We start from the raw sequence: 14,072 nt of genomic DNA on the forward strand, positions 1-14,072 counted from the left end.
AAACGGAATGTTTTCAGCTGAAATAACAATACAAATGTTTTCAGTTTTTCAAAGAAAATAATATACCAAAACCCAATTTGCCTTTGAAATAATTCAAGCAGAAAATATCTGAGCACCTCTAGCTGGAAACTATCATGGAGCACAATAATATTGTCCAATAATGCCACAATTTTGAACTCCGTGACTCTACTGCAACCATGTTTATTTCTGTTTCAAAGGGATAGTTGTAGCATGATAATATTGAGTAAGCAATAAAGCTGGTAACTCCCAGAATGTTTTAAGCTTACTAGCACATAGGGGAGGAGGGATCTGTGCATTAGCCTGCTAAACCCAGAGTTGAGAGTTCAGCCCTTGAGGGGGCCACTTAGGAACATGTGCCAAAATCAGTACTTGGTCCTGCTAGTGAAGGCCTGGGGCTGGACTTGATGATCCTTCAGGGTCCCTTCCAGTTCTAGGAGCTAGGTATATTTCCATTATATACAAATCGATGCACAGAGAGTTGAAGCCAAAGCCCATCTATTATGACCCTGCCTAAGAACATAAGGGAGTTCAATGAGACTAGATCCCAGTCTTCCTGCTTGAACAGCATCCCACATTGCTGCCAGTTAAACAACAATGCTGTCAATAGGTGCAAAGAACATATGCTGAGTGAGTCACAGCCCTGGTAGACACAGCAGAGAAAGGGAGGGAGGGGAAACAAAGGCACAGGGAGGGTAAGTGACTGGCCTAAGGTCACACAGAAGGTCTGTGGTGGAACCCAGGCCTGCTGACAGCCACTGACCTGCACAGCACAGACATAAAGAAGCAGGTGAAAAATACAACACAGCAGACAGCAAGTGTCTCATTGCACAGAGATGGAAGCACAGCTGGGATTTGATGCCATAAATCATTTTGTAATCAGGAAGCAGGCCATTTTTATAAAGAGATTGAGGAGGAATCATCACAGTTGAGCTGCCATTTAGGACAATGGGTGGATTCATGGTTGTATTTCCCTGGAAAGTGGGAATCAGGCAATGTTGGCATTTTAGTTTCATGCCCAACTTTGAAGCCTGCTGTTTGTTGCAGTAGAAGGACCTTCTCGGCTAGGACAGTTTATCATGGCTTGTACTTTACTACATCTTTCATACTGAATTTTATCAAGTTGTTACCCCAGGATTTGACAGTACCGTAGTTCATTACTTTGTATGTTTAGTTATTGCTAGTGAAAATGTACATATTATATAGCTAGAATAATTTTAGGCCCTTACAGACAAGGCTAACTAGTTGTATGTTCGCTTTTTTGCTGTTAAAATGGGAGGTTGGGGTAGGGGAGTTAGGTTTTATAAAAATAGAAGGAATGTTTGGATAACTTTGCTTGTAGGGGCTTTTGATTTGTCAGTTTTATTGTTATAATTAAAAATGCTTTACTAATAAAAGTAATGAATGGTTATTGGCTGTGGCTAGGAACATTGCTAGATGCTATTATAAGTTTGGTGCTTTGTTTAAAAAAAAAGTTGAGTTAAAAAGTGTGCTTTGGAGCAATGCAAGGAAGCTTTCTGGGGCAGGGAGGGGGTGGGAAGGATCTAACAATTAAGTTTTTCAGCAGCTAGAGAGAAGGTGTTCTCCATCTTCCTGGAAGTCTGGCTGCTGATCCCACAAAATCATTGCTTAACTTGAAGTAAATATAAAAGTTTAAAAATGCTCTAAACCTACTGCAACAGAGTATGTGTGTGCTTATCATGTAATAGAAAAGTACTTTTAGGTAAAAACACTTCTGCTTATGACAATTATTCATTATGAGCTGTGCCCCGCCCTCCATTAATTTATTCCTGAAACCACCTAAAAAAAAACAGTTAAGTGACTACAGCTTTCGGTTCTGAAAACCATGGGGAACAGATTTGGTGAGACAGTCGCCAGGAGTGGTGGAGAGGTACAATGGTTACCTATGCTGTGCAAGAGAGGAACATGCGGGCTAGGGTAGCAGCTTGAAATTTCCCCATATTGTGGTCTGGGAGTCAATTTATGAAGATATTTTATTACTGGGACTTAAGGTACCAGGCTGGCGGCCTAGTTGAGGAATTATGTTAGAAGGAAAGGGAACATCTGGAAATGATTTTGGGAAACAGTTTGACTAATTCTATACAGGTACATGGTCAAAGCCTTGGAGCTTTAACAGTCCTGGAGCATTCTTGCATCTCTGTAAGTGGATAGTAGCAATAGTAATACATAAAAAATATAAATCAATTAACAACAAAAGTAAAGGAACTAGAAAAGAATAGGGTAAAAATAAAATAAAAAGGATACTAACTAAAAAAAAAACCAATTACCCTAAGTCAAACACCCGCCAGGCTCAGATCATGGCAATGCAAAAGCAAGAGCGTAACAGTGAAATAGAAAGAAAGAGGCTGGAGCAGGAAGTGACTGAATTAAGCCAGCAGACAGTAAAACGTGTAGAAACTGTTCAAGTTTCACTGAAGCATTCTCGGGATCAGTCCTAGGCAGATCTTGGGGGATGTAAGAGATAAGTTGTGCTCTCAGAGCCACGTTGGTAAATCAGAAGGAAATAGTAGCTGTGATTCGTGCACACCTCTCATGGTGTAAACAGACACAGTCCCATTGACTTTAAGGGAGCTAATCAAATTTACATCAGTGTAGGGTGACCAGATGTCCTGAGTTTGGGGTCTTTTTCTTATATAGGCTCCTAGTATCCCCCACCTCATCCCAATTTTTCACATTTGTTGCCTGGTCACCTTACACTAGTGTGATCACACACCGGAGAAGTGCTCCAATTGTCGGAGGTGAGGAGCCCTCATGACTTCTAGTCAATGGAAGTGAAGAGTGCTGTGCTCCTTTGATATTCTTGAGATACTATTAAGAGGAGAATCAGAGTCATTCTATCTGTTACTCTAATTCTGACCATTGTCCTTGCCCTTCCCTCTACAGGCAGGACACAGTGTACTGAGAAGGAAAATGAGCAACCAAACTTCAGTGACTGAGTTTCTTCTCTTGGGATTCTCTGGTGTTCGGGAGCTGCAGCTGTTACACTTTGTGGTGTTTCTAGTTCTTTATCTGGCAACCCTGATGGGGAATATTCTCATCATCACAGTTGTAGCCCTTGACCATCATCTTCACAGCCCCATATACTTCTTCCTCCTCAACTTATCCTTCATAGACCTCTGCTACATCTCTGTCCCCATTCCTAAATCCATGGTCAATTCACTAACCAACTCCAGGTCAATTTCTTATTCTGGGTGCCTCACCCAAATCTTTCTCTTTCCCTTGTTTGCTGTAGCTGAGCTCAGCTTCCTCACTGTCATGGCATACGATAGATATGTCGCCATCTGCCAACCTCTTCATTATGAGACTATAATGAACAGAAGAGCTTGTGTCCGAATGGCAGCCAGTGCATGGCTCAGTAGTATTCTCAACTCTGCACTACACACTGGGACCACATTTACATTAACCTTCTGTGAAGGGAACGTGGTGGATCAGTTCTTCTGTGAAATCCCCCAGCTACTCAAGCTCACTTGCTCTGAGACATATCTCAGAGAATCTGGGTCTTTAGTGCTTGTTTATCTTTAAGCTGTTTTGTTTTTATAATTGTGTCGTATGTTCAGATCTTCACCACGGTGCTGAGAATCCCCTCTGAGCAGGGCCGGCATAAAGCCTTCTCCACCTGCCTCCCTCACCTCTTCGTGGTTTCCTTGCTCCTTTGGACTCTTACTGTTGCCTACCTGAAGCCCACCTACAGCTCAACAACAGGCCGAGATCTCATGGTGGCTGTTCTCTACTCCATGGTGCCTCCAATGATGAATCCGATCATCTACAGCATGAGGAACAAGGAGATCCAAGCTGCCCTGAGGAGACTAATAGCAGGGAGATTATTCACCATGAATATAAAGTCCATAGTTCTCCCTTGACTGTGATATTATTCTGTTGGTGGCTCATCGAGGACACTTAGCTCTCACAATGGATTATAGAAGAAACTCATTCCCCCCAGTAAGCCTTCCTGTGGACACCTCAGCAAGAATATGTGCAATGGATGCACCTGTGAGTCCTCAAAGCATGTAAGGACATGTGATATGCTCATGTGACCCTGGACTCCATCTTGAAACAATCGCTTTCTACAAACAGAGGCTGTGAATTTTCTTTGAGATAGTAAAATTTCTTCTGCATGACAGAGGATATAAAGGATCCCTAAGCCATCTTCATTTTGTCTTCATTTTCTGCTTCATTTCTATGGACTGGATTTTTACCAAGCAAGCTTGGAACAAGAACTGATGACCCCCTAATATGTTTGGATGATTCCAGAGAGACATTTGCAAGCTAATAATTTATTTAATCACTGCTATGATCCTGATCTCTGAATGCTGAAAGACCAGTTGAATGTACATGATCTATTAACCATTAATAATTCCCTTTTTCATCTTTTATTAATAAACATTTACATTTTTAGTTACTAAAGGATTGGTATCAGTGTGATTATTGGCTAAGAACTTAGTTATATATTGACCTGGCTAAGTGGCTGATCCCTTGAGACTGGAAGGACCCTATATCTGATGACATTGGTTTTCAGTATTCATCCATCCTATACTCCAGTGTCTGGGTAGTGAGCCATGGGCTGGGATGACTAAGAAGACTGCATTTTTGGCTTCTTGTTAACCAATGTGGTGAGACAGAGGTTCACTTTTGTTACTCGCTTGGTATAATCTAATGATAGAATAGCCACCAGTTTGTAGGAATCTGGCCTATGTTTCAGCAATTTGTCCTGAATTTGACTTTGTTAGCTGTGACCCGCTGAGGAATGGTGACATTCCTAAAGGCAGGCCTACCTGACTCTGTATAATGAGGACAAACATGGATCCAATTTCAGTTTTTGTTGTGTCAAGGGAGGAGTTGCTATGTAGTATTTTTTCTTATGTTATGCTTTGTTCCTGCTGTGATAAATAAATTATTATACTTTGTTTAGAGAAATGTTTTCTGGTCACTCAAATTAGTACTGGTCACAGCTCCAGGGGGAATAACAGCAGGTACTGAATTCAATTGACCCTGCTGGGAAATCATAGTTGGTGCACAAGATGCTATACCCCAGGGTCCAATTTAAGAGTTGGTGAATAACATAGTTCCCCCTAAGAGAGGGTCAGGTACACTCAAAGAAAGCAGAGAAGGGGTCAGAGGTGCAGCTAGCCCTGTAACTATGACGAAGTGGGATTTCACTTTTAATTTCAAAAGGATCCAGATTTGGCCAATAGTCTTTCATCCATATAACTATCCAAAGGTTACTAAATGTGCCCTGGATGACAGAATTTGGCTATTATTAATTATTTGTTATTAATTATTATTGTTTATTAATTTAATTACTTTGATTACCATGGTTGTGCATACTTTTTTACATATCCATTCAGGGAATCATCATATGATTAGATAGATAGATAGATAGATAGATAGATAGATAGATAGATAGATAGATAGATAGATAGATAGATAGATAGATAACCCTTGCAAATTATTGTGCTTCTTTTTCTGTTATTGACTGTAAAAGTCCAGATGATTATTTCCTTCAAACCATTTATTATTCATCATTATTCACCAAAGATTTTCTGCAAATATTTCATGCCGAAACCAACAATATTCCTGAGATTCATTGATGGTATTTTCATCCCCTGGACAGACAATATAAACTTCTTCATAGATTTCCACCACAACTTCAGCAACCATTCTCTAGAATATTCCCATACCAGCATCAACTTCCTGGAAACCACCATCAGCAATGGGATCCTACAGAGAACTCTACAGATTTAACTTCATAGATCTACTAAGCACTCCAGCACAACAAGAAGTCTGTTGTCTACAGCCAGGTACTCAGCTGCCACAGAATTTTCTCCTAGGAGAAAGTCTAGGATACACACCTTAACACACTTAGTGCCAGCTTCACCAAACATGGACACTCCAGCAGAGAAGTAGATTGCAGCATAGAACAGGCCACCCAAGTACCCTGAGAAAAACTACTTCAATACTGGTCACTTTTTAAGAACAGGTTAGATGAAGACCTGTCAGGGATTGTCTAAATAATACGTAGCCATCCCTTGGTGCAGAGGTCTTGGCTAGACAATATATTGAGGTCCCTTCCAGTTCTAAATTTCTATGATTCTATGTAAGGATCAGATTACCGTCTCAATTAGACCCATGCTAATGCAGAGGAGCACCTTCACATAGGTGGTGGGTATAAAAGGCCAGGGCAGGCTAAGCCTCTCCAAACAGGATGCTGTGCACCTCTCTTTGAAGGTGCGTTGACCTGCTGCATTTGGAGTGCTGCTGCCAAAAGAGCATCTGGGCCATAGCCCTGCCTGAGCTCTGCCCCTGGACCCTGCTCCTGCTTGTTCTTTTCCACCATGGCCCACCCACACTGCTCCTTTTCCCTCGCCTGCTCTGCATCTTGCCCCTGAGAGCCTTCTCCCCACTGGCCACCTGGGATGAAGAAGCATGAACAGCAGGCATAGGTCACAATGGAGAGGGTGAAGAGATGCGAGCAGCAGGGTGAGGGGCTTGGAAAGGTTGAAGAGGCACAAGTAGCAGGTGGGGGGCTCTTGAGAGGGAGGGGATGAAGAGGTGAGAACAGGCGGGGGGGCATTGAGGAAGAGAGTAAAGGGGTGCAAGTGGCAGGCAACGGGGCCTCAGGGTGGGGGCAAACAACCACTGTTGGTATGAGAACAACCACTGCTGGCCAGTTCACACAAAGCCTCTAACATGCAATATCTTAATTATATAAATGCTGTGATGAGTCACTCATGAATTACCTTACAGGATGATGCCAGAAAACTCCCAGTCCCAGACTTGTTCCTAGAGATGTGTGTCTTGTACTGCCCGGAACTCACAAGAACTATGCAGGTCCATAAAAAGTCTATTATTTCATCAATGGAAAATGATAAACATGAGCCATGTTATCTCAGTTGGAGGTTACCAAACACTTCATTCCAAACACATGGGTTTAGATAAAACAATTAAACAATTTTATTAATTACATAAAGATGGATTTTAAGTGATTACAAGTAAAGAGGCAAAAAAGTCAGATTTGAATACAAAGGAAATAAAAGATAAAATGCAAATGAATATCTAATTTGGCAAGGTTAATACATTCAAAACAAAGGTTTTTTTCTCAACACATGCTCTTTTCAGCCTTTTACTGGCTGGAAGTCTCTGAGCCAGGACTCCTCCCCCTGTTCAGTGTTTTTTTAGGTGTTTTTGATGCCATGAGCTCAGAGAAAGAAGGACAGAGAGGGGATCTGTATTGTTTGTTTTCTATGCTTATACTATTCCCTCCAGTTTGAGGTTTATCTCCAGCTGGGGTTCAGGCAACAACCAGTCTGTTTACACAGGACACCAGCTTTTTCCATTGCCAATATGTAAATTTCTCACTTATACCCATCTTTCTGGCTGCTTACCTAGGTGAGAGCCAACTGGATTTTGTGACACATGACTGAGCTGTTGGTTAGCCCTTTGTTTCTGGGGAACTGATCTGAAACTGTTTTTCTAAACTTGGAACATGTAATACAGTAGAATCTTATAATTTTACATATAATGTTACCATACATATTTTAGTAGTACAATCATGCTCAGCAGGTTATGAGTTTTCAAATGATACCTCATGAGGCATACTTTGTAGAAAATTTACATTTGTAAAAAATGTGAAAATAAGAGTACAATCTGTCACAGTCGGTATTTCTGAAACAAATTCTTTTTAGAGTTTGCAACATTCCCACAAACCAGAAATCCCACAGTTTGGCCAGTTCATCTTACAAGTTTTGTTTGGCCCAATGCTATGCTCTATTGCTAAGTAATTACTAACATTCATTCATCACCACTCAGAGCAACCTCTTGGCCACTTAACAGTAACATCTCAAGAAGTGAAGCTTCACCAGAAAATAAGAAGTTACAGTGTCTTTCCTCTGATATCTTAATTTAGACACCTGGACAACTGGAATCTTCTGAGGCACCCTGAGCAAAGCAGTGGTGGCTCATTGACAATGGAATAGTCTTATGAAGCTGCAGCCCAAGTCTGTTAACATTGAGGAAGTGAACTGTGGCTTACCTATTCTCTCAAAAAGAAGGTGGAGGGTTAATTGTGAGGTGGGAAAATTTGCAGATGATACAGAACTACTCAAGATAGTTAAATCCAAAGCAGACTATGATGAGTGACAAAGGGATCCCACAAAACTGGGTGACTGGGCAACACAATGGCAGATGAAATTCAATATTGATATATTTAAAGTAGTGCACATTTGTAAACATAACCCCAACTGTACATATAAAATGATGGGATCTAAAAATAGCTGTTGCCACTCAAGAAAGATCTTAAAGTCATTGTGAATAGTTCTCTGAAAACATCTTCTCAATGTGCAGCTGCAGTCAAAAAAGCTAATGGAATGTTGGGAGTCATTAAGAAAGTAATAGATAATAAGACAGAAAATATCATATTGCCTCTATATAAATCTATTGTATACTCAACATCTTGAATACTGGGTGCAGAGGTCACCCCATCTCAAAAAAGATATCTTAGAATTGGAAAAGGTACAGAGAAGGGCAACAAAAATGATTAGGGAAATGAAATGGCTTCCGTACGATGATACGTTAGTAAGACTGAGACTTCTCAGTTTGGAAAAGAGTTGATTAAGAGGGGATGTAATAGAGGTCTGTAAAATCATGAAAGGTGTGGAGAAATGAATAAAGAAATATTATTTACTTGTCACATAACATAACTTTGGTCACCCAATGAAATTAATAGGCAGCAGGTACTTCTTCAAACAACACAGAGTCAAACTGTGGAACTCATTGCCAGGGAATGTTGTGAAGGCCAAAACTACAATGGGATTCATAAGAGAATTAGATTAATTCATGGAAGATAGGCCAATCAATGGCTATTAGGCAAGACAGTCTGGGATGCAACCCTATGTTCTAGGTATCAGTATACTTCTGTTTGCCAGAAGCAGGGAGTGGATGATGGGGGAAGGATCACTCAATTGTTCCTCTGTTCTGTTCATTCCCTCTGAAGCATCTGGCATTGGCCACTCTTGGAAGACAAGGTACTGGTCTAGATTTACCATTGGCCTCAACCAGAATGGCCGTTCTTCTGTCTTCTGTGCTAGACATGAGGTTGACTACAGGATCATAACATCACTTTTTTGATTTCAAATCTATGAATCTGTGAACTTTTCCCTGTGGGTCTCTACTGCTGAGGTGTGCAGGGCTCCAGGGAGTAAAATACACATGGATAAATCACTTTCCCTCAGCATAGGTCCTTGAAAGCCAGTGAGGGTCAAAATCCGCTGTGCACAGCTCAACTGCTGAGAGCAACGGATTGGAATCAAATACAGTCTTAGAGTGAGGGATGAAAGGACTCTTAGAAAGTTGTGCCTTTGCTTGTAGTTATTACTATATAGTCAGACAGACAGATAGATAATGACTACTGAATCCTGGCGTTGGACTGAATCCATCACATATTAGGAAAATATCCTCAAATCCACAGTAAGTTTTCTCATTCAATTTAAGTTGTCTGAAGGTTAACATCCAGGGGTAGTTTAAGAACAGTAATGAGAATTACACTCAGCTGTGATTTATATTTTCCTACCAATTTACTCATCTGAGGCTGGGGAGAAAATAATTAATTAAAAGAATAAAATAAAAAATTCTCCTTAAAAATAATTAAAATTTTTCATCAACAAACCAAAACTCATTTTCCTTCAGTGTTTGGCATCTGAAAACTTTCATCTTAAAAGTGAAAATTTCAGGAAGAAAACCTAGCAAGGCTGTTTTCTGAGATTTCAGTTTTCCAACAAAACGTCATAAATTTGCTAGGAAGGCTAATGCATTCTTAAAGGAAAATATTGTTTTGATAAAATCCCATATTTTCCATTAAGATATGAACATTTATAAGAAACCTTAAACTTTAAACAAGGGAAAGAAAAGTTAATGTTGTTTAATAATATATAATTAAAAGCCCCATTCATTCTCTGGCAGTGGTGGGGAGGGATAACTCAGTGGTTTGAGCTTTGGCCTGCTAAACCCAGGGTTGTGAGCTCAATACTTGAGGGGGCCATTTAGGGAACTGAGGTAAAAATCTGTCTGGGGATTGATCCTGCTTTGAGCAGGGGATTGGACTAGATGACCTTCTGAGGTCCCTTCCAACCCTATGACTCTATGATCTCTCTTCATTTCTCTTTCAAAGGAAAGTACAGCGTAGTAACCGAAATAGCTGACAGGTCACCGAATATGTGTCATACACACTAGCCTCTTTAAATATGGTTAGAGTTGTACCAAACAGCCAAAGCCCGTCTACCTGGACAGAACTCATGGCCACAGAGGGAGTCAATAGAACCAGAACACCAACCTCCCAGTTCAGCAATGTGTCCAGCGTACAACGCTGAGCACAGGTGCTGTAAATGGGTGCACTGACCATACATGTGCTAACACACAGCCCATCCCCCTAAGAGTTTACAGTCAAGTAGAGAAGGCAGAGAAAGGGAGGGTAAACTGAAGCACAGAAAAGGGAAGTGACTGGTACTGTATCACACAGCAGGTCAGTGCCACAGCCAAGAAAAAAAAGGTGTCCTCTGACTGCCACTGAATCACATAGCACAAATCTAAAGTCACAGCAGGAAACAACACAATGTACAAGTAACTGAGCAATGCTACTAGTCCATCATTACATAGATATTCAGAGATTCACAGAGTCCATGGCCAGAAGGGATTAGTGTGATCATCTAGTCTGTCTTCCTGTTTATTGGAGGCCAACAAACTTCCCCAAAATAATTCCTAGAGCAGATCTGCTGGAAAAAGACCCAATCTTGGTTTGAAAAGTGCCAGTGATGAAGAATTCACCACAATCCCTGTAAATTGTTCCAACGGTTAATCACTCTCACTGTTAAAAAAATATGTTTTATTTCCAATCTGAATTTGTCTAGCTTCAAATACAGTTATTGGATCATATTAGACATTTCTCTGCTAGATTGAAGAGCTCATATTAAATATTTGTTCCCCCTCTAAGTAGTTATAGACTGCCCTCAAGTCACCCCTTAATCTTCCCTTTCTTAGGCTAAATAGACTGAGCTCTTTGAGGATTTCCCTACAAATCATGTTTTCTAATCATTTATTCTTTCTTGTGGCTTTTCTCTGAACCGTCTCCAATTTATCAACATCTTTCTTGAATTTTGAGCGCCAGAACTGGACACCATATTTCAGCAGTGGTCACACTAGTCCCAAATACAGAGGTAAAATAACCTCTCTACTCATATTCAAGATTCCCGTTTATGCACCCTAGATCTCACTAGCTATTGGTCACACTGAGATTTCATGTCTAGCTGATTATCCATCATGACCCCCAAATTGTTTTCAGTCACTGCTTCTCAGGATAGTGCCCCCCGTCCTATAAGTACGGTCTGTATTCCTTGTTTGCAATATGGAGTGCGGGTGCAGCTGGGACTGGGTGCCATAAATCAGTGTGTACCCACGTAGCAGACAGCTGTGTGGTTTTGGGATAAAATCAATATGGAAGGTCTACACCCACAGAATGCTGGGTGAGTTCTTGTCATATTTCCAGGGAAAGTGGCAATCAGGTGGTATTGGAGTTGTACTATTTTAAATAATGCTCAAGTGATGAGCCTTCTATTTGTAGCAATAGGGGATCCAACCTGACCGGAATTGGATTTTGGATGTACTTTGTTCCATCCATCATACTGCATTTATCAGTCCACACCATGGGCCTATTCCTCAGATGGGATAAAGTGATGAAGCTCTGTTAACTTTAAAGGAGCTGATCCAATTTACACAACTGTGATAACATGATTGAGTGACTGTTAGAGGTGAGGAGCACTAACATCACCAAGTCATTGTAAGTGATGAGTGCTGGGCAACTTTGACATTCATACAATGAGATATTAGGGGAAGGGGAATCAGGGCCATTCTCTCTGTCATTCCAATCCTGACCATAACCTTTCTCATTCCCTCCCCAGGCATCACACAATGTACTGATGAAGAGAATATCCAATCAAACCACTGTGACTGAGTTCCTTCTCCTGGGAGTCTCTGATGTTCGGGAGCTGCAGATTTTACACTTTGTGGTGTTCCTGGTGATTTACCTTGTGGTCCTGGTGGGGAATCTTCTCATCATCACAACCATAGCACTTGACCATCATCTTCACACCCTCATGTACTTCTTCCTGGTGTACCTGTCCATCCTAGACCTCAGCTCCATCTCTGTCACCATCCCCAAATCTATGACCAGTTCTCTCATGAACACCAGGTACATTTCTTATTCCGGATGCGTCACACAATTCTTTCTGCTTATCGTCTTTATTTCGGCGGATTATGCATTATTGACTGTCATGGCGTATGACCGACACATCGCCATCTGCCAACCACTTCACTATGAGAGAGTGATGAACAGGAGAGCTTGTGTCCTAATGGCAGCCAGTGCCTGGATCAGTGGTATTCTTTACTCTGCCCTGCACACTGGGAGCACATTTGTGATATCTTTATGTGGAGAGAATGTTGTGGATCAGTTTTTCTGTGAAATCCCCCAGCTTCTCAAGCTCACCTGCTCTGATTCAGACCACAGTGAAACTGGGGCTATTGTCTTCAGTGCATGCTTAGCTTTAAGCTGCTTTGTTTTCACAATTGTGTCATATATTCAGATCTTCAAACAGTGCTAAGAATCCCCTCTGAGCAGGGCCGGCATAAAGCCTTCTCCACTTGCCTTCCTCAACTTACTGTGGTCTCCTTGTTTATTTTTACTGGGACTATTGCGTACCTGAAACCGACCTCCAGCTCAGGGTTAGGTCTGGATCTCACGGTGGGTGTTCTCTATTCTGTGGTGCCACCAATGATGAATCCGATCATCTACAGCGTGGGAAACAGGGAAGTGAAAGGTTCATTGAGTAAACCAATAGGTTGGGGGTTATTCAGCAAGAATAATATGTCCATATTTCTCCATTGATAGCAATTTCATTCTGACTTTCCTTATAAATATAATCAGCTGATGACGTTATCACCTCTATGTGAATATACCATGCAACATCTTTATGCAGAATTGGTGCAGAATTGGGTATTTGAACATGTAATAAACCAGACAAACATAACTCAAGAAAAATAAGACTGACCTCAGGTTTAAACCAATGTAAATGAGATCCAGAATCTATCTATCTATCCATGTAGAACTGATAAATGAAATTGTTTTTAATTTATTAATGTAACTTCTGTTCACCATCCACACTACACTTGCCTACACTATAACTTCTGTTCCATATTGTAATTCAAACCCCATTTTAAAACACTCACTCCATTTTGTAAAAGCTTCCTCCAACCTTCATTTTTGCAAACCCTGCTGTAATCTTATTAGTTTAGTTTAGATGTGTGAATGAGGTATGTGTGGATGACGGAATCAACCTCCAGCCCCAGCCTGTCCTGATGAGATAAAGTTCAAATGCCAATGGCTGAAGACCTAGACAACAGCTCTAAACAAAGTAAGAAGCATTCACCCTAAAAAGAAAAGGACAACAGAACAACAGAAGGAAGATCAAAGCCAAGTTCAAGGCTGAAAGTCACATCTGCAATTGATGGGTGATCAATCCAAACCCAGAGGCAGCGTGACACAGCAAGACCTATAGACTTTGAATCCAAACTAAAAGCCTATAAAAAAGAAGGGTGAGATGAGAGACTCTGGATAACATTCTGCTGCCAACATGGAAGGACATCAGTGCCTGTCCAACAGAGATCTAGCTTGTCCTTGTGCCTGGCTTTCCTGGCCAGTTAGCCGCCACAAGCTATGAACCCAAGCTACAAAATCAAGCTATGAACTTAATCTATCTTCAGGACTGGTAACTATGCAGCAGCTGCAGAACATCTGATGGATGTCTTGTGTGTGTGTGTGTGTGTGTGTGTGTGTGTGTGTGTGTGTGTGTGTGTGTGTGTATAGGTATTAGGTATAATGTGTGTGTATAAGAATTAAGATATTAGTTATTACTCATAAATCAAATTGTTATCATAATAAATGTGGCATCATTGTCTTGTCCCCTTTAATTAGATCCTGCTGGTTTTTACTG

At 41.0% G+C, this 14,072-nt stretch overlaps 2 pseudogenes; both read left to right on the plus strand.

The window, feature by feature from the left end:
- The first annotated feature begins 2,949 nt into the window (after positions 1 to 2,949).
- LOC115637838 lies at positions 2,950 to 3,899 on the plus strand (annotated as a pseudogene).
- Positions 3,900 to 12,356: 8,457 nt separating this feature from the next.
- Positions 12,357 to 12,967, plus strand: LOC115637839 (annotated as a pseudogene).
- The last annotated feature ends 1,105 nt before the right edge of the window (positions 12,968 to 14,072 follow it).

This window comes from Gopherus evgoodei, chromosome 21 (genome assembly GCF_007399415.2).
Source record: "Gopherus evgoodei ecotype Sinaloan lineage chromosome 21, rGopEvg1_v1.p, whole genome shotgun sequence".
Classification (NCBI taxonomy): Eukaryota; Metazoa; Chordata; order Testudines; family Testudinidae; genus Gopherus; species Gopherus evgoodei.